This window comes from Choristoneura fumiferana, chromosome 12 (genome assembly GCF_025370935.1).
Source record: "Choristoneura fumiferana chromosome 12, NRCan_CFum_1, whole genome shotgun sequence".
NCBI lineage: Eukaryota > Metazoa > Arthropoda > Insecta > Lepidoptera > Tortricidae > Choristoneura > Choristoneura fumiferana.
The window spans coordinates 9,593,681-9,620,437 of NC_133483.1; the positions used below are offsets into that span (position 1 = coordinate 9,593,681).

The window sequence follows — 26,757 nt, forward strand, 5'->3', positions numbered from 1 at the left end:
TTATTTATATTCAATATCCGGAATCCAGGTAAGGTCTACCTGGTGCATCATGAGTGCCATAATGACGAATCTCAACCTGGTGCTCGCGCGCCTCGTGAGTAGTACCAAATCGACCCTAGAGGACACCGGAAGCGCTGACTTTAGGGCTGAAAGACAGGTGCTGACTCAAGATGGATTCCGGATATTGAATAAAAAATAATAGGCAAGTTTTATTTTAGGTAAAACTGTCTATTTTTGGTTTATCACAACCGCGCCAAGAGAAGCTGAGTTTATAAAAACAATTTGAATAGGTGATAAAATTAATAAGTTTAAAAAATACAACTAAAGCGCAATTATTCTGCTACAGATTGGAGGAAGTATTTAAAAATACTAACCGCCCCGTCACAGCGGAAGATTTGCCAAAACTTGTATATTTGGAAGCAGTTGTAAAGGAGACATTGAGGCTGTATCCCCAGGTCCAATTTACGTCAGAGAACCCACAGTGACTGCAAACTTCGTAAGCATCTGCACTGTAGATTAAGTGAGACTTAAAGTTGAACAATATTAACAAAATAAAGCACAATTTTACTATTTCTGTTGTTATAAGAGAATTAAGTTATTTCGACTTGTTCACAGCAAATGGATTGACAGTCCCTAAAGGAGTGGCCCTTGCTTTTATCCTCCATGGGATGCATCGCAACCCAAAGTACTGGGCGACGACGCGGAGCAGTTCCGACCTGAACGTTTCCTCGAGGGCCGCCTGCGGCATCCAGTTCAGTTCATCCCTTTTAGTTACTCAATAAGAAATTGTATTGGTAAGTTGGAATAGGAAATAAAATAGTTTTCTAATTTCTAACACTATCAAAGTCAAAGTTTTTATTTGCATAAAATGTGGTAGGTACTGCAGTGTGGTTTTAGCATATTAAGAATTCTCACACGTTTGGCAACTATTGGCACGCAAACAGAGAGGTTAAAAACCGGCCAAGAGCGTGTTGGACACGCCCAAAATAGGGTTCCGTTGCCATCACGAAAAAAATAAGTAATATAGTAAGTATTTTATACGGAATCTTCCAAGTTTAGGTAGGTATATTTTATACCTTAGGCTGCTATTTACTCTTAAAGTACTAATAATTCTCAAGCAAACTTAGCCGTTATAGTTTTCCTTGAAAGTTTGATATACTTACTACCATCCTGAATTTTTTCAAATTTTTCCACCCACCGGGTAGATTTTAGAGGTGGGGGACGGGACGCTCGATTTTAATGAAAATTTGCACTTTAAAGTAGAATATTTTGCAAACAAATCACTGAATCGAAAAATCGTTTTAGCAACCCCCTAATGATTAAAAGACCTATCCAACGATACCCCACACTATAAGGTTGGATGAGAAAAAAAATCACCCCCACTTTACGTCTATCTATGGGAGGTACACTAAAAATTTTTTTTTTCAAATTTTTATTGTACCATTTTATTGGCATAGCTTACATACATATTCGTGCAAAATTACAGCTTTCTAGCATTGATAGTCCCTGAGCAAAGCCGCGGACGGACGGACAGACAGACAGACATGGCGAAACTATAAGGGTTCCGTTTTAAGTAGGGCATGTTACCATGCCATACTCAATAGAGAAAATAAAAAAAAGAAATACTTAATACATTAAAATAGTTAGTCGAAACATTCGTCGGAAGGATTATAAATAATACTTTACACAATGATATTCATGAGATGTCACAATACTCAGATACCTTATAAACCGCAAACTAATGTCAAATTCGATTTCAAAATTATCAAAATATTACAGAATAAAAACATTTTTGAATAAGCCATTTTTTATCTTTTTTAAAAATATGGTAGGTATGTGGCAAATTCTTAACGTTGTCATGCAAACAAATAAAGATTCTAACTAACATGCAGTATGTGTTTTGCTGTACAACCTGGTCTTTGCGGCGGGAAATAAGAGACGATTTGGGTGTCTTCTATTAATTTTAATAGAATACATGTATCTCTTTTATTGTTTTAAATATTTCTGGGTGCATTTTTAGAAACGGACAAACTTCGAGCAAATACATGCCTGGCACAGTTAGAATATTCAGTTTCTTAAGTAAAGGGCTACAAGAAGTTAAAACATTTGAATTAGTAATAGCCCTAATACATTATCCCATAGAAGAATGCCATATCTAAGTCTAGAGCTAACATATCCGCCATAAGCTTTTAGCGCAGTATCTTTGGTGCTAATCTGTGTAAGTTGCCGTAAGGCATATTATGGGCAATAGTATTTGTGCAACAAGAGAGAAAAGTTGTTTTTGCAGTGTTGATTTTAAATCCCGAGTAAGCGAAGGATTTTATAATTGAATCACGAGCGTAGCGAGTGATTCTACGTTAGAATCTTGAGAGCAGCAAGGGATTCAAACACACGAGATGCAAAAAAAACTTTGGTCTCGTGTGACGCATACAACTTTTCATCTCAGCAGCGAAAACATAATTTAAACCACATACATCATACCTACTTACAAAACAAATAATAATACTAATTTTAAAATATAGTCCAGTCCAGAATATGAAAAAACCGACCAAGTGCGAGTCGGACTGACGCACGAAGGGTTCCGTACCATCTATAGGTACAACATTCATTAGAAATATAGCAAAAAACGGCAAAAAAAAACACTTTTGTTCTGTAATAAATATTTATTTTATTATGTTTTTAGTATTTTTTGTTATAGCGGCCACAGTTATACATAATCTGTGAAAAATTCAACTTACTATCTCGGTTCATGAGATACAGCCTAGTGACAGACGAACGGACGGACAGACAGCGAAGTCTTAGTAATAGGGATTCCGTTTTTACCCTTTGGAAACGGAACCCTTAAAAATAAGTATAATATTTAATCACGTTTAAAACCTTTTCTCATAAATGATACGTACAGTCGCCAGTGAAAATGAAAAAAAAAGAAAATGAAAAATGATTTATTCGTTCACTAAGTACTAATTTTACAATGTGCTGGTGTCCAATTTTTAAGTAAATGAAATGCCTACATCCTTAAAAAGTCACCAGAAGGTTAAGAAATGATCTGAGGTTAAGAATGTCAGACAACGATCAAAAAAGTTGCCGTTAAGTAGAGAGGTTTTGAATTAGGAACGAGAAAGTGTCCAGTACAAATCTCATACTCATAAAGGTACCTACTTTTCACAACATTCCCCATTTTGTTTGTTCCTAATATTAAATTAAACTACTGATTTCTGCTCTTTAGGTGGTACCTACGCAATGATGTCTATAAAAACGGTGTTGGCCACGATGCTGCGACGATACAGACTGTTGCCGCCCGCGGGTCTTGACCCTCAACAGATAAAGGAACCCTTGCCAGTTTCTTTTAATATTATGATGCGACATGTTGATAATTATACTTTAAGATTAGAATATCGAAATTAATAAATCATTTTAAAAGGTTTGACACTCGTGAAACCATTATTTTAATTATAAAAATACAACCGAATTGATAACCTCCTCCTTTTTGAAGTCGGTTAAAAATAAATAATTAATGTGATATCATGTGAATGTTGATAATCTAATGTGAACATAGTGTGCCCAGCAGTGGACCGTATTATGTATTATGAAGCTGGAGACAATGATGATGTTGAAGATAAATATTTAGTAGATATTTTCGTATTTTTGATTTTTTTTTCGGCTTTTCTGTTAAGAATCTTCCACAGGCCCGGCCAGAAAGAAAAATATTCTGAAGTTCGATAGTGATCTATATAAAATGAAAACAGCGCCATATCTCATTCTGGGCGAGTAGTATATTCTCAAAAGCAGTGTGTGACTTTTGATATACATTATACATGGCGTTTTACATGCGACCATTTTTACATAGATGGCGCTTAGCGACAGATAATTCGCAAAATAAACAATACCTAGTTACTGTCTCGAGAACACATTGGAAAATTAAGAATAAAAAAATAGTAAATAAGTTTGATTTAATTTAGTTTGAAAATACAAACTGAAACATAGATGTACAGAAAAAAAAGAAAAATAGACCAGCGCTGGGAATCGAACCCAGGTCCTCGGCATTCCGTGCCACGTACTATACCGCTACACCACCACTAGACAGGGGTACAGATATGAATTTCTCTTATATGCACCACATATCTCAGCTTGTTTGTTTCTTATTTAGTAAGCAGTAACAGTAAGCAGTAGCAGTAACACTAGCGACATCTATGCTGTAGCCCTCACCGAGAAACTTTCAGCATTCCATTGCACTAACCGCTCACCCGGACAAGAGATGTCATTATTAAGCAATCAAATCACACTGGAACACACACAAACACACACGCACGCACGCACGCACGTTTTGACAAGTGTTGTGGGATTATGTTGTTGCTATATTTCAGCACATTTATTGACCTCATGGAAGAGCTCCGACTGCTGAAAATACAGGTTTACACCTACTTTAGCAGCTTTTTTATTTACGATTTTGTCTAGTTACTACATATATAAGTCTAAGATACTTGTGCCTTTTTATGGAAATAAAGAATAATTATTATTATTAAATTAAGATTGGTTTCTGGAGTCTTTTTGTGTTTTTATTTCAATTCCAAATTTTATTACTTTTACGGTCATCCCGTAAAACCATATCGAAAATACAAACTGAACATAGATGCACAGAAAAACCAGAAAAATAGACCTGCGCTGGAAATCGAACCCAGGTCCTCTCAGCATTCGTACACGTGCTATTCATGGCCGTTTTTTTTTTCACGCGAGCATTGAGTGGTTAAAAACTAATGACTGTTTAATTCTGTTTTGCGTATTTGTGTCGGGTCACAATGTCAGTATCGTTGTTCTTGAAAATACTTAATAATCATTACCATTAACATATAATAGAACTTATTTTGTCAACTAAAAATCAAGCTCGTTACGTCATCAGGGGGTCAGAAGGGCTACTATGAATTTCGAAAATCGAGTTCGTACCGTACCGTCCCGCTCACTTTGTATTAAATAGGTAATATTAGCGTCAGCCGGATGGTTGATACGAACTTCGATTTTCGAATTTCGTAGAGGCCCCTGAGAGATCTACTAAAAAATGCTCAGCTTTAATAAGTAAATTTCACCGCAAAATATTTAATAAGACATGTTTCTAAATTAACTGTCAGGAGCATACGGACTCACGTACTGCGACCATAATAGCTTCCAGTGTGTGATATATCTAGATACTAGTGTTTACCCGCAGTTTCGCACGCGTTTAAATCATTAGATCCAGCAGTTGAAATCCCGGGATTATTATAAGTTCGCCGTGGAAATTCTTAAAAATTACACCGTAGTTTTTATTGACGTGACCCAGTAGATGAGATTTTAATCCCGATCTCGTCGGAATATTGGGAGAGCAAACTCGTGCAGCGATTCTAGTGTGAAGGAGTAAAATGTACGTGGGAATTCTGAAATTTCTTTATTTAGTTTCATCAAATTATTGACACTAGATACGCGAAATTACTGCTAGTATGGACTGTAGCAAAGCTTACCCAAAATTCAATGAACCTCGGGCAAGCCCCACAACACAACACTTATGTGCAATGCACTATAAATGAAACGTATAATTTTGAGATATGATTAATAAAGATTTAATGTAAAAAAAATCAGCCGATGAAATAACAGAGTAGTATTAACGGGTCGTCATATTGTTTTGCCAAAAGATTACCGAAATCATGGAGGCCTTCGTGGGCTTTTAGAATTTTGAAAAATATAGTACAAAATATATATGGAATGGGCAAATAAACTATGCAAGTAGTTTTCGAAATTACAAAATAATTCGCGATACTACACCAAGTAAGTAGGATCTTATGCGCATAAAATTCTATTAACAGTAGAAAAGAGTTCCGAACGTGTTTGCTTAAGACTACGATATAAAACTGAAGCGACAAGTTAGAAAAACATAGAATACTTTTAAAAAAAATGTGATACTACTGAAATTTTAAAATAGTTCGCCGTTATAAGCCAAAAAATAAAGTTTTTGGTAAGAAACTCCAAAAGTTTGTGACAATCTTCACGTGGTCTTTGTTGTTGGTGTGGAGCGGTTCCCCTGTCACTGGATGCAGGCAACAATCCCGACACCGAAGCGATGACAAATTATGCCCACAATCGTGTGCGGAGCGCAGTACGATGTCCACAAAAATCCACACCGTAAGGTGGGAGCTGAAAAGATAAAAGAGACTAAGAATTCATTCAAACCATGAGCCCTAACAAAACCTAAATTCGCTACAAAACAGAAAAAACTTACCCGAAACTGGCAAAAACAGATCCGGCTTTTAATAAAAGGGAGGCGACTACGAGCCACCAGCTCGCAGCAGTTGGAGAAACAATCAATTCGCCAGGTTATAATAATTAACACTTTAGAACACCATTATAATTGTCACATAAAAGAAATCCCAGGAATATTAAACCAAAATATTAATCCAAGGCACTATTGCCAAAAATCATCCACGGGAAAACACATTTGACAAACCAAATTTTCGCGTCCTCTGTTCCACGTTTCCAGGATACCAATTCAAACCTTTAAAAAAAATCAAGAAGTGAACCGCAACTAAACGACCAAAACGTATAAGCAAAAATAGGTTAACACTCAATTTCAAAAAAGAAGGTTAGATTGCATGCAGCAGATTTATGCTGCAGTTATCCCCCTACTAAAATAAAAAACTTTAAACCAACCAAAAGAATCAGACTGTATAATAATTCTAACCGAAAACCACCATACCGAAATTAACGCCTAAAGCTAAAATTTGAAGCATTAAATAAAAACTAAAACAACCAAAAAGAACGACGACAACCCTAATACTACCCTACCGTACAAACGATAAGTAAACCCTAAACCAAGTACGACGAAACTTAAAACGACTAGGTGACAACCCTAATGTGAAAGACAAACAGAAACCACGATAACACTGAGACTACCTTAGCCAAACGAAAAACTAACTTATTCACTAATATAGCAACCGCTAATATACAACCCGAAAGAGTCCACTAATCCTATTTGGTGTCAACAGAAACCAAGACTAAACCTAAAAGAAACCTACCTAAAAACTATACACCAGTGTAGAACTAATCACTGATTAGAGCAGCTTTACGACCCACTGCCTAACCGTTGATTGTCCCCACAACTATACCCCCAGCTAAAAAACTTTTTTACAACACTAAAAGCTAACTCACAAGACAACAAACCTAACACAGACAATAATTATCAGACAGAATCAATAATTAAATAACAAACTATAATACAACAAGGTCTAGATTCACTGAAACTCGACGAAAAGTCAAACAGCGATAGAATAAGTTTACAAACTACTATGTACATCCAAACACCTAGGCTTTAGACACCTTGCTAAAACGATAGGGGAACACGGAAACTACGTTCGAAATTTTTAAAAATACATTAATTTGTTTCGACCACAAAAACAATTGAACTACGCCAGCCCATCGGCGTAGAACAGTGCAGGGCCGTAATTGGGTGTATCCTTTTTTACGCCTAGATCAAAGAAAATGTAAGTTGCATATATTGGACACAACTGATGAACACACAAACATACATAAAGATATAAAGTAGATATAAATTAAAAAAACTGAAACGTACAAAGGGTGTTCACAGAACTAAGGGAAGAATAATATACCTGGATCATAGTACCCAAAATGCACCAACACTGTTACAAAATTTAATAAAACCACATTATAATAACCTAAAAAAATGTATGTCAGGGAGAAACTAACCGAATTGAACCCGCTAAAACAACAGGGCAGATAGAATGCCAAATTAGAATTTAGAAAAGGCCAATTTAGAAAACCGCAGAGGTAGTTCGAATTATTTCAAGATATCCTTGATGTGATACCTCCCAATACAGGGCGAGTCCATATCCGATAATTCGTAAACCTGTGGGGAAATAACGTTTGAAACACGACAACATATAAATCGTGGAGCGAATTTACCACCACCATGGGTATCTGGATTTGAACGAGAGAAATTTCTCCGCCATACAATATCGCCAACATTTAATCTAATAGAATTCCTACGCGAATTATAACGTCTGGCATTGCGCTGAAATCCTAAAACGAGAGCGTCTTCAACTTTAGCGTAAATCTCACGTAGAGTCATTAGATTAGTTGCACGTTCGTCCCGACTGTCAACTAAACTTGAGTCTCTAGTCTGAACGTTTGAACGTGGGTTAACCATATCGACTTCACGTCCGTATATTAGGAAATTAGGCGTATACCCTGTAGCTAAATTGATACAAGAGTTGAGATATAAGGCGACCTTAGGAAGACATCTAGCCCAAGAACGGCGATCGTTATCGACCAAGATACTTAACGCCACTACCACGGATTGATTGTAACGTTCAACAACGCTTGCGTTTGGACTATAATATGGTGTGAAGCAAGGTTCGGGTATACCGTATGATGCCAAAAATCTCCTGAAAGCAACACTCTGAAAAACACTGGCGTTATCGCATAAAACGTGAGCAGGCCTACCGTAACGCAGGAAAACCTCTGATTCTAACGCCGAAGAAATTGAGGCAGCGTCGAATCTTTTCAAGGGGACTAACCAAACAAACTTTGAAAAGACATCGACCATAGAAAGGATATAACGATAGCCATAGAATGCAACAGGGAGTGGGCCGATAAGGTCGATCGATAGTAAATCCATAGGAGCGGAAACTTGCCTTGGATATAACATCTGACCGCGTGGCTGGGTATTCGCAATCTTGTAAGCTTTACAAACAGCACAACCAGAAATAACTGATGAAATATCTCGAAACATATTAGGCCAGTAATATAATTCCCTAGCCTTGAGATAGGTCTTCATCACACCGGGATGGATATTAGGGAACGAATCATGTAACTCGTTGATCGCATCTGCTGTCTTCTCAGTAGGCAAAACAATACGCCACTGATTAGGTCTTAAAGGATTATCGACAGGCATCCTGCGTACAAGAACACCATCATTTATACTGTAAGCTTGAAACATTTGAGGAGTTTCTAAAACACCGCGATAAATTTTTCTATACCATTGATCTGAAGTAGAGTCCGGCCCTTGATCAAATGAAATAAGATTAATGTGCTGACGAGACAAAGCGTCCGGAACGACATTCAAAGTACCCGGTTTGTGTTGAACTTCGAAGTTATATTGAGATATAAGGGTTGCCCAACGTGCTAGTCGCCCAGTGGGGTTATCAAGGGTAAGTAACCACTTCAACGCTATATGGTCGGTCACAATGGTAAATTTCATACCATCGAGATATCCACGGAAATGTTTAATAGATTCTAAAACAGCGAGAAGTTCACGCTCAGTTGTGCTATAATTGCGCTCAGACTTTGTGAAGAGACGTGAATAATACGCAATTGGATGTTCAACGCCATCTAACGACTGTGCTAGTACTGAGCCAAGACCAACTGACGAAGCGTCGCATTGAAGAATAAAAGGCTTAGTGAAATCGGGACATGCCATAACGGGCGAATCCATCAGAGCCTTTTTGAGGTTGATAAACGCAGCAGAAGCAGCCTCATTCCAATCGATGATATCACGACCTTTTTTCTTCCCTAAAAGAGCAGTCATAGGAGCAATTATCGATGAAAAATTATTGACGAAGCGCCTATAATATGAGCACATTCCTATAAACGCACGAAGTGATTTGGCAGAAGTTGGGGTCGGATAATCCCTGATAGATTCTAGCTTCTTGGGGTCGGTTTGTAGACCATTCTCATTTACTATATAACCAAGATATCTGAGCTCTGGTTTACAAAATTCGCACTTTTTCAAGTTAACTGTGAGACCAGCTTGAGTAAGCCTTTCTAATACTTTACGTAACAAGCGGAGATGACTCTGGAAGTCACGAGAAACCAGGATCAGATCGTCTACATAGCCGAATACGAAGTCCTCAGATTCTGGAGTAAATTCAAAATTAACGATTTTATCAGTCAGCCTTTGCATTTCGGATGCGGCGTTGGTCAGCCCAAAGGGCATGCGCACGAACTCGAATAAACCGCGTTGCGGAACTATAAAAGCCGTCTTTTCGCAACTGGAACGATCCGCCAAGGGAATCTGCCAAAAGGCACTTCTAAAATCTAAGGAAGTCAAATATTTCGCTCCGCGTAAATTATCCAGAATTTCCTGAATGCGGGGTAAGGGATACGAGTCACGTACAGTTACAGCGTTTAATTTCCTACTGTCTACACAAAATCTCACGGAACCATCCTTCTTGGTTACCATGACCACTGGACTAGCCCACGGCGAATGGGACGGACGAATAACTCCCATCTCTAACATTTTATCAATCTCTTCATTGAGTAATTTGAGTTTAACAGGTGACGTAGGATAAGCGCGTTGTCGAATCGGTGATCCAACTGTTTCTATCTTATGAGAAAGCCAGGTGGTACATCCTAATCCCTTAACATCCGAAGATATCTCCTTGAACTCATCGATCACGGTTTGCAGTTGAGATTCTTGTTCAGATGACAAAGTACATCGTGGTTGAATGAAACGAACCTCGTTAACAGTTTGGGAATGACTGACTGTAACCGGCCGCGGAATGAACAAATCACCAGAAAATTCCTGTTCAAAAGCTCTACTTAATACGGACGTAAGACCAAATTTATTCCAAAATTCGATCCCTAAAATGAATAAAGTTGGTAAATTCCTACCAACCAGACATGAATGGAACACAATCGATCCATTAAAATGAATGGGAAGGTCTGCGCCACCCAGTATCTCAATCGGAGAATTATCCGCTGAAACCACAGACGGACGAATCTTCGTGCAAAAAGTGATACCTAAATCAGCCAAAAGCGAAACATCAACTAAAGAAGTTTGAGCTCCAGAATCTAACAATGCCTTAACACGCACGCCTGCAATATAAATCTCGACAAACAAACGGTTATCTTCAGAATCAGTAATAACAACGGGTGATACGGTTGGGCTAGACCGCACACCAGTTATTAGTTTTTTTGGGAAGACGGATTACAAGCAGCACAGTCACGAGTGATCACTCCCTCACGCTTGCAACGGAAGCAAATGGGTCCGGGATATTTTGGACACGCGCGATACTGGTGTCCGGCATCACTGCATTTCAAGCACAAAGGAGGAGATTGTTGTATCTGCACAGGTGCAACGTGTTTTGAAGAACTAGCTTGAGGCTGGAAAGTTTCAAAGTTCCCGGCAATCTGTAATAAAGAATCTAAATCATCTATCAAATTTGTTGCCAAACAAGGAAAATAGCGAGGATGTATCCCATACTTTACGATAAGGAAAAGACCGTCTTCACTAATTGGTGAAAGAAGCTTTGAATTCAGATCTCTCGCCTCAATGATGAAGTCTCGCATAGACTGGTTTCCCCTCTGCTTCAAACTACGTAATTCACGTTCCACCTTGAAGTCAAAGTCAACAACGTCGAACGTCTTCAAAAAGGCTGACTTAAGGCTTTCATAACTCAAAGCTGGATGCTTGATAGATCGGAAATATTTAAGAGCTGTATCGCTAAGTAATTCGTGAAAGCGACGCACGATGTACGAGGTAGGAGCACCGCGAGCCTCAGATTCTTCTTCAATCCGAAAGAAAAAATCGCGAACACAAGTATTACCTGAGAACTTTATTCCCCATTTCGTCAAAGACTCCTCCTTCACCATAGTACGCGTGACGAAATGTGGTGGCGTAGGTTCCCCCATAATTGAGTCGTGGAATTGTTCACCAGCTTCAGGATTTAGAATGCGCCGTCTCGGTTGAAGGATTGGAGAAGCCAGATTAGGTGTTTCGTGAATGGATTCAACAGCACTATCCCCTTCCATAATTAACAAACAGCAGAAATCCAGTAACTAATACAACCGCCAAATAGTAAAATAAAACAGAAAATACTACGTAACTACAGTTTTAAATAAGCGGAATTGTAACCTACTAAATGAACAATACAGGATTAAAAAGTTTAGGACTGAATAAAACGCATAAATGTGAACAATTATACAGTATTCTTATCACTTGATTACAATACAGAGTATATTCAATTGGACTGCGTGTGTAGCGTAGAACTTCGAACGTACCTAGTTGAGCGTGAAAGCGAACCAAGATCAAGGGTGGACTTGCAGTACTAAAACTATCACAGGTGGGGGAGTAAAAACATACCCTTTTAATATTAATCTGTAAAATAAGCAGAATCAATAAGCGAAAGCGCAGTCGAATGCGACTGCCATCCCCTACGACATAAAGAAAATAAAATTCAAACAATTTATAAATTTAACGATAAAATAATTTACCTTTTTATTCGGGCGCCAATTTTGTAGCGAAGCTTACCCAAAATTCAATGAACCTCGGGCAAGCCCCACAACACAACACTTATGTGCAATGCACTATAAATGAAACGTATAATTTTGAGATATGATTAATAAAGATTTAATGTAAAAAAAAATCAGCCGATGAAATAACAGAGTAGTATTAACGGGTCGTCATATTGTTTTGCCAAAAGATTACCGAAATCATGGAGGCCTTCGTGGGCTTTTAGAATTTTGAAAAATATAGTACAAAATATATATGGAATGGGCAAATAAACTATGCAAGTAGTTTTCGAAATTACAAAATAATTCGCGATACTACACCAAGTAGAGTAGGATCTTATGCGCATAAAATTCTATTAACAGTAGAAAAGAGTTCCGAACGTGTTTGCTTAAGACTACGATATAAAACTGAAGCGACAAGTTAGAAAAACATAGAATACTTTTAAAAAAAATGTGATACTACTGAAATTTTAAAATAGTTCGCCGTTATAAGCCAAAAAATAAAGTTTTTGTAAGAAACTCCAAAAGTTTGTGACAATCTTCACGTGGTCTTTGTTGTTGGTGTGGAGCGGTTCCCCTGTCACTGGATGCAGGCAACAATCCCGACACCGAAGCGATGACAAATTATGCCCACAATCGTGTGCGGAGCGCAGTACGATGTCCACAAAAATCCACACCGTAAGGTGGGAGCTGAAAAGATAAAAGAGACTAAGAATTCATTCAAACCATGAGCCCTAACAAAACCTAAATTCGCTACAAAACAGAAAAAACTTACCCGAAACTGGCAAAAACAGATCCGGCTTTTAATAAAAGGGAGGCGACTACGAGCCACCAGCTCGCAGCAGTTGGAGAAACAATCAATTCGCCAGGTTATAATAATTAACACTTTAGAACACCATTATAATTGTCACATAAAAGAAATCCCAGGAATATTAAACCAAAATATTAATCCAAGGCACTATTGCCAAAAATCATCCACGGGAAAACACATTTGACAAACCAAATTTTCGCGTCCTCTGTTCCACGTTTCCAGGATACCAATTCAAACCTTTAAAAAAAATCAAGAAGTGAACCGCAACTAAACGACCAAAACGTATAAGCAAAAATAGGTTAACACTCAATTTCAAAAAGAAGGTTAGATTGCATGCAGCAGATTTATGCTGCAATACCTATTGATCACCTGCTAAAATAGATTTCCTTTACTTCTGTCTATTGTAAAGGTTGCCTGGAAGAGATCGCTCTGAGCGATAGGCTGCCTATGCTTACCTTAGAAATCTTATAGCACTAGTGTTTCTGTACAGATTACTACGTGTTTTTTTTCACTGGATGCAAGAGAAAGTGGGTCTCCTGATGGTAAGAGATCACCATCGCCCATAAACATCTGCAACACCAGGGCTATTGCAGACGCGTTGCCAACCTAGAGGCCTAAGATGGGATACCTCACGTGCCAGTAATTTCACCGGCTGTCTTACTCTCCACGCCGAAACCACAACAGTGCAAGCACTGCTGCTTTACGGCAGATTAGCGAGCAAGTGGTGGACGTTTATGTATGTTCAATAAAGAAACATTGTAATTGTATTGTAATAATATTGTATTGTTTATTTTTATGCTTCAACGCTTAAGTTCCCGAAGCGAAGCCGTGGTGGCCCAGTGGTTTCATATATCGCTCTCAAGCAGAGGATCGTGGGTTGCAGGCGTAGGACCTTTTGCAAGGTCGCCCGGATTGCTACAACCATCTTGCTCGCTAAACCTGCCGTGAACAGCAGTGCTTGCACTGTTGTGTTTCGGCGTGAAGAGTAAGACAGCCGGTGAAATAACTGGCACGTGAGGTATCCCATCTTAGCTTCTAGTTGCAACGCGTCTGCAATACCCCTCCAAATTGCAGATGTTTATGGGCGGTGGTGTCTCTTACATCAGGGACCCATTTGCTCGTTTGCCATCAGTCAAAAAAAAAAAATCTTCATTTTGAGACCAGGGGAACAAAAGACGGGAGCTTTTTCATAATGCATGTCTTAGAAAGTACAGAACTAAATTATACTAATGCATGATCAATAAAGTATAGTACAGTCACCAGCATTAATATATGCCACAGCGGAGCGTGCAAACTATCAAAACGTCCTTCCTCCCTAGAATAGAGTCGTATCAGATATTTATGCACGCTTGTTGTGTCAGATATTGGTGCTGGTGACTGTACCTACCTGAATAACATTCGCTTCCTTTTCGATTTTTAATTTCCTCGCAATCTAAATGAAAAGCAGCGCAGATATAACTCGTATAAAACTCATAATTATCAACATCGCCTGCGGCTCGGGTGGACTTAAACCCTCGGGTGAAATCACGCGTTTTATGCACGTTGTACCTACAATCTACTATTTCATCAATTAAACAGCAATCATCTCTAGACTCTAATTCAGATCTTAGATCGTTGTATCGATTATCGTAACGCATTAAAGACCATCGAAACTTAATTCACCAGCGATATTTGGGGCTTACCCCCCCCATATCGGAGTCAACATTTGTACTGATTAATGGCACAAAGGCGATTATATTAGCGGCGGCTGTGTGTGACAGCCAAGAAGGGGCGGGTGCGGTTAATTTCAAATTCAGCGGGGGAGCGTTAATGTTAAGCGTTAAGTAAGATCTGCGATGGTCAAATTCAGTAGAATCCTGAATAAAAATATATTTTATGTAACAGTTGTATGGTAGGGGTAAAACCGGACAAGAGCGTGTCGCTACACGCCCAAAATAGGGTTCCGTAGCCATTACGAAAAAATAAGTAATATTTTTCTTAGGATTTCCTATTTATACGGAATCTTCCATAGTTTAGTTATTTTTTATACCTTAGGCTGCTATGTACTCTTAAACTACTAATAATTCTCAAGAAAACTTACCGTTATAGTTTTCTGTAAGTGATATACTTACTACCACCCTAAATTATTTCAAATTTTCCAAAACACCCCCACTTTACTCTATGAGAGGTACCTACCGTAAAAAATTTTTTTTTAAAATTTTTGTTGTACCTACCATTTTGTCGGCATAGTTTACATATATATCCGTGCAAAATTACAGCTTTCTAGCATTGATAGTCCCTGAGCAAAGCCGCAGACGGACAGACAGACGACATGGCGAAACGGGTTCCGTTTTTGCCATTTATGCTCCGGAACCCTAAAAAAGGCGAGTGGCGTGACTTTCGATGTGAGCGTAGCGAACATCGCAAGAACAGTCGTCTTCGTCTTAGCACTATTGATTTGGACGAAGAAAAAAAGTGCCCGAAATTATTGTCACCTCTGTGACCTTTTTTTTTTTGAAACAGTTTATATGGGGTCGTTACAAGGACACAGAAATTGTTACGGAAAATGGAAGATTAGTTTTCTCCGTCAAAATCAATAGTGCTCGTGATTCGGCGTAAAAAGAATCAGAATTACCTAATTTCGAAAAAAAGCGTTACAGTGAAATTCCCGTTCATTTATTTAAATTTGCTGTAATAAACTTTTTCTCCAGATTACCGGCAACCAATTGATGACGCCATGGCCGATCGCTAAGCCAATAGCGAGCCGGCCCATCCCAGTGCAGCATCAACACCTGCAACATCTGCTGGCACATTGTCATCACCCCTATTTAGCTGGTAAGGTTAATCTTCAATCGCGAGATCGGAAGGACTTCCTTGAAAAATAACCACAATAAATTATTTTTCACTTCTCATGCTCGTAAAGTTCGTGCTGTACACGCCCAAAGAAACTGACATGAGCTTCCATGGGTGTGTAGATGAAAACAGGGTCGGTATTTCCATGTCTGTATTATCCGAGCCGGTAAAGAGATCGACTGTCGAAACGATCGAGTCAAAGACACATACATTATTTTTTAATTGTTTTTATTCTGGACTATGGAACAACCCGTAACCGGCCGGACTGTCGTAATTGGCGGTAAAGAAAACTCTTTTTTTTTTTTATTAATTGATGCTACTTAAAAATCTGATATTTTTTCTGTCAATTAGAAAGGTTATTCCTATGGATAAAAAAATTTCAAGCGTTTTTAAAATTTTCATCTATTCCCTATTGTTTCCTCTGTTGCTATTTCATTTCCTCGCAATCTAAGTGAAAAGCAGTTAAACTCGAGCTTTAAACCCATTTTCCCCTCGACGTGTCTATCCACCCTCGCCTTACCGGCTTGGTAAAATGGTTCGTTTTATGCTCTTGTTGTACAATCTACTATTGTTAAATATGACTGTATAGCACTTCATGTCGGAATGACGTCAAATATTTCCTTCTTCAAAGTGATTTCAGTAACATAATTGGTCACTTTAAGAGAAGTCTCTTCGTTCCATTCTCCATACAAACGTAGTCCCGGTCTCATTTGAAAACTAGGCAACAGAAATAGATGATTTTTTTTACGTATGGACTAGACGTAATTATCTATGCCTGTGGTATTTCAGATTTTCATATAAATGTGTAATATCAGTATTACAGAAGCTCAAAAGTCGACAAGAAAAAAGACAACTTTGCACGAGAATTAATGACTAATAAAGCATGTTTACAAAAATCGAAAAAACCACAGGCATAGAAAATATAACGAATATCTTGATTGTAAAATATCATTGATTTTCTGCTATACTTTTTTATATAATATGAGTACAACGAAACCCAAAATTCTACCGCCCAAATCTTGAAAAGCCTACAGCAATCTCGATATTACGGACGTCGTTGCGGAAGGCATGGGGGGACGGCTGTGAGCGCTTATGTCACGAGCGATAAAGACAGCAATATCCCAAACGAATACCTAACGCGGCCGCGCGGCCGGCAGGGAAACTTCTCTTAACAGTCAATTTAGAACCTTATTAAGTTAGGAAAGTGCTTTGTAAGATGGTTATATGTCCGTGGAACAAGGCCATAACTTCTCATTTCAAATTATTAAACGTAACTTCTAAGCTCCCACAAAAAACACAACTACCCGGTACAAGTAACAAACATTCGGTCTCATTGTCATAGACCTCCAATGGAGCCACTAAAAAAGCAATTCGTACACTATTTGTGTCTATTGTTACAAATAAAATAACAAAGGGACGCTACGTACGCCTAATTTGTCGCACAAAGAAGAGTTAATCTTTACTGTAAACACGCGCATCTGTTTGTTTAATTCGCGTTTGTGAGTGCGAAATTAAGGTTACCAACGTGGAACACTTCAAGTATGTACTTGGTTTTTTTGTACATGAAACTCTACCGTGAGACTGACTCATTATTAAAATGATACTGTCCTGGATAACTCGAGTTTAGCTCGACATGTTTCGGGCTAATCCATAGCCCTTTTTCGGGTTCCGTAGCCAAAATGGCAAAACGGTACCCTTATAGTTTCGCCATGTCTGTCTGTCTGTCTCTGTCCGCCGCGCTTTGCTCAGGGATGCTAGAAAGCTGTAATTTTGCACGAATATATACGTAAACTATGCCGACAAAATGGTACAATAAAAATTCAAAAATAGTTTTTTTTAGAGTACCTCCCATAGACGTATAGTGGGGGTATTTTTTGTTCTCATTCAATCTTGTAGTGTGGAGTCTCGTCGGATAGGTCATTTAAAACCATTAGGGGGCTGCTAAAATGATTTTTCGATTCAGTGATTTTTTTTGCGAAATATCCAACTTGAAAGTGAAAATTTTCATTAAAATCGAGCGTCCCCCCCCTCTAAAATCTAAGCCGGTGGTGGAAAAATTGAAAAAATTGAGGATGGTATTAAATATATCAAATTTACAAGGAAAACTATAACGGCTAAGTTTTGCTTTGAAAATTATTAGTAATTTTAAGAGTAAAATAGCAGCCTAAGGTATAAATACTCGTTACTTACCTAACTTGGAAGATTCCGTATAAATACGCAATCCTTAGAAAAATATTACTTAATTGTTCGTAATGGCTACGGAACCTATTTTGGGTTGTCCGACCCGATCTTGGCCGGTTTTCTTAGGAGCAACGGCGCGCCATCTGCTCGCGCGTTGCTCCTAAGAAAGAAGGGCTGCGGTTCAGCCCGAAACATGTCGAGCTAATACTCGATTTAAGACGTGAATTATCCGGGTCAGTATCATTTAATATTAATGTATCTGGTACAGATTTATTTTGGTCTCTCTTGCAGTTTTAAATGGCTGGACAGATTTAACATAATAAAAGCGCCCAAGTGCGAGTCGGACTCGCCCATGAAGGGTTCCGTAGCAGCAAGTAACATAATATAAAAGTTTCCTTTACTTTACGACTTGTGACGTATTAAAAAAACTAATTACTAGATCTCGATCAAACAATTTTTCGGTGGAAGTTTGCATGGTAATGTAAATATTTTTTTTAGTTTTACCATTCTCTTATTTTAGAAGTTACAGGGGGGGGGGGACACATATTTTACCACTTTGGAAGTGTTCTCGCGCAAACTATTCAGTTTAGGAAAAAATGATATTAAACCTCAATATCATTTTTGAAGACCTATCCATAGAAAATACTAAAAATAAGGAAACAAGTCTAGTGTTAAGAACTTTGTTAAGTAGCTAACTTAAAGTTCAGCAGTCGGGACCCATTGGGTACTTTACTAAGAATTTTTGAGCTGTCACGATTTGAATGGGTCTCGACTGTTGAACTTTAAGTTTTTAACCATTAAGTAGTTAGACTTGTTTTATCTATTTTCGTTTTTACAAATTTTTTATTTAACTCGCCCTGTTCCTTTTATTTATTGGGGTCAAATCTTGCAAGTTAAATTTGACCCACTACCAGTAGTCCGATCGACTTGAAATTTGGTAAACTTATGTAAATCTGGTGACAATACAATAATCTGATAGTGACATCCTGATAGTCCTGCCAGGATCGTCTCCGCAGGATGGAACTCTTTAACGGTTAATGGCATGGATTTGAAATTTGGTATTCAAATGCGCCTAGTTTCGGTGTCAATACAGGTACAGTCAACAAAAAGTACAGTCAGCAAAAGAGAGCTTGTATTAAAAATGATTTTTTTTTCAAAAACTTATCTATTAAGGCAGCCAGGTTTTTTATCTTCAAATAATTGAGCTTACCATGTCATCCAATAATATTAAATACGCAGCCAAATGGGCAGCTTGGTTTTTTTAGCGATTCCTTTTTCGTTGATCCCTTTTTGGTATTGTGGCACAGAAGCGTTTATTGCCCTTTTATTGTGTTATTATTCGCAATAAAAATATTACCGTTTAATTTATTGCTAGTTTTTGAGGCTTTGTACGAATTAGATCACAAACTTTTGTTGGCATTTGATCTGGTTTAAAATATTTTTGTGTTTTAATTTTTGATGTGACTGTTTCGGTTGTATTTGACAGTGTTTTGATTTGAACTTAAAGCGGAATTATCTCGTATTTTTTAACTCCCGAAGCAAAAAGACAGGTGCTGTAATTTGGACGCCAATGTCAGCTGCCAATTTTGTCTGTCTGTCTATCTGTTTGTCTGTAGCGTCGTAGCTCTCAAACGTAATGTATGGAAGTTGAAGGTGCGGCCACATGCAGTGGCTGGTCGCTCGTTTGCAGCGATAAATCTGGTCAAGTGACCCTATTTTGACTTTAAAAAGTAGCGTCAAGTCGCCGCGTCGAGCAGCAGCGTCAAGATGGCTGTTTGCAGGAATGATCTTGGCCGTGGAAGCTGATTTCTTAATCTCATTTAGCAGCAGCCGTGGCAGTGGTACAAATAAAAGAAATTGGAGTGAATGAAAAAAAAAACCGGCCAAGAGCGTGTCGGACACGCCCAAAATAGGGTTCCGTAGCCATTACGAAAAAATTAAGTAATATTGTTCTAAGGATTACGTATTTTATACGGAATCTTCCAAGTTTAGGTATATTTTATACCTTAGGCTGCTATTTACTCTTAAACTACTAATAATTCTCAAGCAAACTTAACCCCTAATTGTTTTAAAAGACCTATCCAAAGATACCCCACACCAATAGGGTAGGATGAGAAAAAAAATCACCCCCAATTTACGTCTATGGGAGGTATCCTAAAAAAATTTTTTAAATTTTTTTTATTGTACCATTTTGTCGGCATAGTTTACTTATATATCCGTGCAAAATTACAACTTTCTAGCATTGATAGTCCCTGAGCAAAGCCGCGGACGGACAGACAGACAGACATGGCGAAATTATAAGGGTTCCGTTTGTGCCATTTTGGCTCCGGAACCCTAAAAATAACGGTGTTTTTGCCGAAATTGAAGTGGTTTTTATATTCCAGCGATAAAGCTCAACATTTTCAGTCGTGGTGGCCTACTTGTTTGACCTATCGCCTCTCAAGCAGAGGGTCGTGGGTTCAAACCCCGGCTCGCACCTCTGAGTTTTTCGAAATTCATGTGCGAAGTTACATTTGAAATTTACCACGAGCTTTGCGGTGAAGGAAAACATCGTGAGGAAACCTGCATAAACCTGCGAAGCAATTCAAGGGTGCGTGTGAATTTCCTAATCCGCAGTGGGCCCGCGTGGGAACTATGGCCCAAGTCCTCTTGTTCTCAGAGGAGGCCTGTGCCCAGCAGTGGGACGTATATAGGCTGGGATGGATGCCGCCAGATGGCGGTAGTAGCGCATTCTATTAAAATTGCGCAGCTGTTTTTAATGTACAAATTGAAATTTATTTTCTGCATTCGATCTGTATAAATTGCCATAGATTCAAAATTCTACATAGTTCTACATTAGGGGCTAAATATACGTCTAAAAACTTCATTTTGTTTTACTCAAATTGAACCCCTAGGGTCTCACCGCTCTACCACAACGTGATGTGCCCTCAGCGTAAGTTTTCGGTTACAAAATACGTCTCGATCGCGTTCGCGTTGAAATCTCAATTTGTATGGAAACACGAACAGCGCTCTAGCGGAACGTTTGCGATGTTCGTTTCCATACAAATTGAGATTTCAACGCGAACGCGATCGAGACGTATTTTGTAACCGAAAACTTACGCTGAGGCACATACGTTGTGTAGAGCGGTGAGACCTAGAGGTTCAATGAGATTTTAACGCGAACGCGATCGAGACGTATTTTGTAACCGAAAACTTACACTAAGCGTACTGATTTGACGCTGGAAACGAGCGTCGAGCGGCTGGATGTGGCCGCGCCTTAATGCGTGACATTTGTTGCAGTGCGTCCATCGCAGGCGCACACACAGGTGTTCCCCCTCCCTGGAGCCTTCCCTTGGGCGCACAGTTCGAGAGGTAACTATATATATTAGTATTTTTTTTTTTTTTTTTTTTTTTTTTAGTTTGACATTTGGAGACCTTATACATCTCCATTTCTTTTTTTAGCATTATCAGTAATCAAATGGATTAATTATAGAAAGAGCAGAGCAGTGCAGTTTTGCAGGTGGTAGGACCTTGTGCTAGGTCCGCCCGGATTGCTACCACCATCTTGCTCGCTAATCCTGCCGTCAAGCAGCAGTGCTTGCACTGTTGTGTTTCGGCGTGGAGAGTAAGACAGCCGGTGAAATAACTGGCACGTGAGGTATCCCATCTTAGGCCTCTAGGTTGGCAACGCGTCTGCAATACTCCTGGTGTTGCAGATGTTTATGGGCGGTGGTGATCTTTTACCATCAGGAGACCCACTTGCTCCTTTGCCATCCAGTCGAATAAAAAAAAAAGATGTTCAATATTATAAATAACTTTATTGAATAAAGTATTACATCTTACATAGTTTCAAAAACAAGAAAACTACTCCCTAGATAGGTATAACCGGTGCTCCAGGATAAGCAGCGCTCCTGCCCACAGACAAGAACTTGATGTATTCTCATATATATGTATATTTATATTCATTTTTCATTTTAACTAACCTCTATGGATTCTGTCCGAAATAAATGGCTTATTATTATTATTATTATTATACTTACTCCATTTATTTTAACATTTGAAACTGAACGGTAAATTTTGCAGACTTTTTAAAATGAAACAAAGAAACTTATTTAAAACTGTGTTCTATAGTAAAAACATAATATTAACGAATGCCGCTAATAAATGTTGTTACATGTATTTTTAGTCCATTTGTGTTCGAAATAACGTGCAACGTTTGTTACAATTTGACTGTTAACATTAATTCAAACCTTAAATGAAACGGAGTATAAACTACTACTAATGAGGGCTATCGCGTATGAATTCGCCGCTAGAGGCGCTAGTGTAGCGTGAGGTCTCCGAAATGTCAAATCTCATATTTTTTGGGTGAGCTACGCGGGTTTATATTTATAATTAGAATAATTTTGTGAATATTTGCAATATCTGAAATTAATTATGGCAAATATGCGTTCCGGGTCAATGAATGTCTGTGTTTTGAGAGAGTTTTGTCTTTCGGAAACCTTTGTCCTCCCTTTTTTCCGAACAAAACGGGGACTATGCAACACTGTGGCATGCTCGATATTTTTATGGTACGGTTTTAAGGTGTATTAAATATGATTTTAATCTAAACTTTGCTTTCACGCCCGTAATAACAGACTTTGAAAGCCACACTTAAAAACCTCACGCAACAGTGCGCCATCTAGTGAGACAAAAAACGATAGCCCTCATTACGCGTTCAGTTACGTGGGTGTACACTGTACACTCACCGGGGTTCAGCTGAAAACCAGCGCTGCAGCTCCGGTTACAGGGCTACGGCACATGCTGAGCTGAGTCTTTTTGGCATCACACTACAGCACAATGTCTCTAATTTTTCTCTCTTCTCCTATTTATGTTTTTACTGTGTTTTTACCCGACTGCCCGAAGGAGGGTTATGTTTTTCGAGCGTATGTATGTATGTATGTTGGGTATGTATGTTCATTTCTTTGGTCCTCGCTGCAGCCTAAACGGCTAGACAGATTTTAACATATGAGGTATCATTGGATTCGTCATAACTGTCGGAGTGACATAGGCTTATAATATTTCAATATGGCGTCTGCGAAAAAAAAATGCCGGAGTCAGGAATGAAAAAAAAAATTGTATTGTAACAATATGGGTATCAAATGAAAGCTAATAATTAGCCCATTCTAAATATATGTGGGTTACAATACTTTTAATCTACCGTTTTCACATAAATATCAAAAAAGTGTAAAATAAATCAAAAACCCGACTGCCAAAACTAAAAGGAAGAAAATAAGCCTAGTGGTCTAGAACTGTTAAGCAGCTAATTTAAAGTTCAACAGTCGGGACCCGTTTAAATCGACGCTCAAAAACTCTTAGTAATGGGTCTCGACTGTTGATCTTTAAATTAGCTGCTTAACTTTTTATTTTATCCTTTTTTTATCCTTTTATCCTGATTCTGACATGATATATTAATACAAGTATAGTTTAATTTAATTTACTGAAATAGTTGGAAAAAAATTGTTTAACATTTGCATGTCGTTTTCTAGTCGACTGAATACTGTGCCACATGTACAACAACATCTTATGTATTCTATATTATGTAGTCTGGCAAATAAAGCATTCTCATTCTGATTCTTCTCATTCTCATTCTCATTCTAACAAAGTTCTAGACCACTAGGCTTATTTACTTCCTTTTAGTCTTGGCAGTCGGGTTTTTTTTTTTAATTTAATGTTTTTTGCTGTCAAAAATGTTGTGAGTTTGAGTTTGAACTATATCATTTAAAACAGTGGCCATGTTGCTAGGTAAACCTCGGCGCGGCATGATGAGGCGAGCTGTGTTCTCCGACCTGCAGCGGAAGGGGCTGGAGAAACGTTTCCAGGTCCAGAAGTACATCTCCAAGCCGGACAGGAAGAAGCTGGCGGAGAAGCTCGGCTTGAAGGACAGTCAGGTAAGTCGATTTAAGAGCTGGCTTAGATAAATCCATACATATATTATATTATAAATTCGAAAGTTTCTATGTTTATATGTTTGTCCGTCTTTCACGTCGAAACGGAGCGACGGATCGACGTGGTTTTTGGCATAGAGATAGTTTATGGGCCAAAGAGTGACATATGACCAGTTCCCGAGGGAACAGCGCGCGATAACCGAATTAAAAAAGCTAGTAGATAGATATAATATTTATTCTTCAAACAAAGACATTGCTTATTAACTAAACAGTAGGTAATAAACCTAACAATTCAGCACTTAATTATGCCGGAAACAAAGTACTTAAGTACTTACGATAGCAAATAAAAACATTAAATTAGCGCAGTTGAGCATTTCTATAAAGTACTAACCTATCTATAAAAGAGACGGACGTCACACGAAAGTATTTCTTTCTCTGTCTATAATCTCGAATTTTTAAGTTTAATTTAAACTATGAAGGTTTAAATCATAGGTATGTAAAGGTACCTTAAAAATTAGTTTTCAAGTATTCGATAACACGCAGTCCTAAGTTTTAATTTACAAAAAAAAAATGTTTGTCTGTCTGTGACCGTAGCTCTTAACGGGTGAACCGATTTGAATGCAAGCAGGGTTTCTAGCAATGATTCTTAGATACGTTTTGTCAAAATCGTTTCAGCCGTTTTTGAGATATTGAACTTTGAAGTAACAATTTCGGGGTTTTCCATCTTTTTGTTGGTTAGGTTATGTTATTTCCTTATTTTCCTTTTTTCACATCAAATTAAAAAAAAACACTAGTTCACGCTTCTTTTAACCGTATGTCAAAGTATCAAATATTTCAGTCAGCGCTACCAACGTTAAACTCGGTTAAACGGAACCCTTGAAAAAAACTACAGTTTACCCTCTGAATTTCAGACCCCATAGGGGCGTGGGGGTGTTACAAAAAAGCGACCCTCAAGGGGAGACCTGTCAACGGCAGACCTCTCCCCTAAAGGTTTAAAACAATTACCGTTGGAAAACGATATTCTGATTTGGAATTTTGGTAGCTTTGATTAGTTTAGGCGCCATTTTTGGAGGCGTTTTTCGGTCGCTTTAAACGTAATCGCGTTTGCGGTTTGATTGTTTGTTTGATGTTTTTTAAATGGCGTTTTTTTAGGCGATTCGTGTAAGAGAGTATTGTTTGCAAGAGTTCATTTCATACGCAGTTAATTTTAATATGGGTTATAGCTTTCTGCTCAAGTTCTTTTTAGCAATAAAATCAGAATATGCTAAATTATAGTTTTTGGAAATTAATTAATTAATATTATTATTATATTAGCAATAAATTCACGTACTAGCTATTTACAATAAAAATATTCATTTTCACGTTTTAACCTTTAATTATTCCTGTTAGTATTTATTATATGTTCCCATTTCATATTGTAATTTTAGTTTTAAAACATAGATCATACTCCTCAAACTTTAAAAAATGGGTAATTAGTTAGTTAATTTTTATTACAATTTATTATTCGAAAAAAGCAATGTAAAGCGAATTCCATGATATTTGTACCGTGACAGGCGACGTCAGTTGGGTTCTAGGATGGCGTACATTGATAACAGTATTTAATTTGTATGAAAAAAGGAAAATCTAAAGACTCGATTATTGTTAAAAGTCGCTGAACTAATGTTGTCCGGTTTGACGAGGATGATCTATGTTTTAATTTTATGCTCGTATTACAGGCCACACCCGGTATGACCAAAAAAAGTAGGTAACGTGTTAGTTTGATTATATTGAACGATTTACCTTGACATGTGTTTATAATGGGTTTTTTTCTGAAGGCAATAAATAAATCTATCAATTCATCTAGGTATCTATTTAGAAATTTTAGCACATCCTACATACACAAGTGATTAATCTAGAAGTACAGAATACAAAAAATCTGTTCACCACTTAGAAATCAGCCTGTATTGCTAAGACAAGATTAATTCTATTATAATAATTCTATTATATTATAATAGGAGTCACCCTTCGATTAGGGATAATCTGGAGGTATGAAGTAAAAATCACCCTCGGGGGAGGCGCGCAGAGCTAAGAACAGGGTAGACAGGCGATGTCTATCTAATTATTAGTGGGATAAATATCTATATTAATGAAATAATTAGAGATGGGCCGAATGTGGTTTGAACCGAATACGAACTTCGGCCAAATTTCGACCGAACTTCGGTTTAATAACCTGCCTGTAGTAAATTTTAAATACGAGTATAATATTAAGTAGGAAGTAGGATTAGTAGATTTAATTTCTCATGGAGACTTAATAGAGATAGAAATATGACAAACATACCTACTGTGGCAGATCTAGTTGCACGATCCAGCGCGGAAATGCAGCCAGCAGAGACAAGATTTGGTCGAATTGTATATTATTATTATTGAAATAATACACTAGCAACTCTTCGAGCTGACGCGTGTATGTCATTGCACTTGTGTTTCTAGTCTTTTTTTGTAAACGGGAGCGCCAAAGTTCGCATACTCTTCGCTAGTCATACCATAATTTTTGTTCGAATCATCGTTTGTCATATTTTTTTTCTCACTGAAACTTTACAGTTTTCTGAAACTATTAAATGGTCATTCTATAGAGAACTATAGGTTAAGTTAGGTTTGTTTTATAGGGATTCTGAATAATTATTGGATTCAGAGAACAAAGAGTTATGACAAACGATCGTTCGGACAAACATTACATTCGGACTTCCAATAAGTATGCGAGCCGATATGGACCCGTAACTACCA

The 26,757-nt window shown here is 37.9% G+C and overlaps 1 protein-coding gene across 1 annotated transcript in view; it reads left to right on the forward strand.

Annotated features, from left to right (window-relative positions):
* LOC141433261 (cytochrome P450 4V2-like) overlaps positions 1–26,757 on the forward strand; it is a gene marked incomplete in the record, with an annotated part of 118,702 nt that overhangs the window by 87,328 nt on the left and 4,617 nt on the right.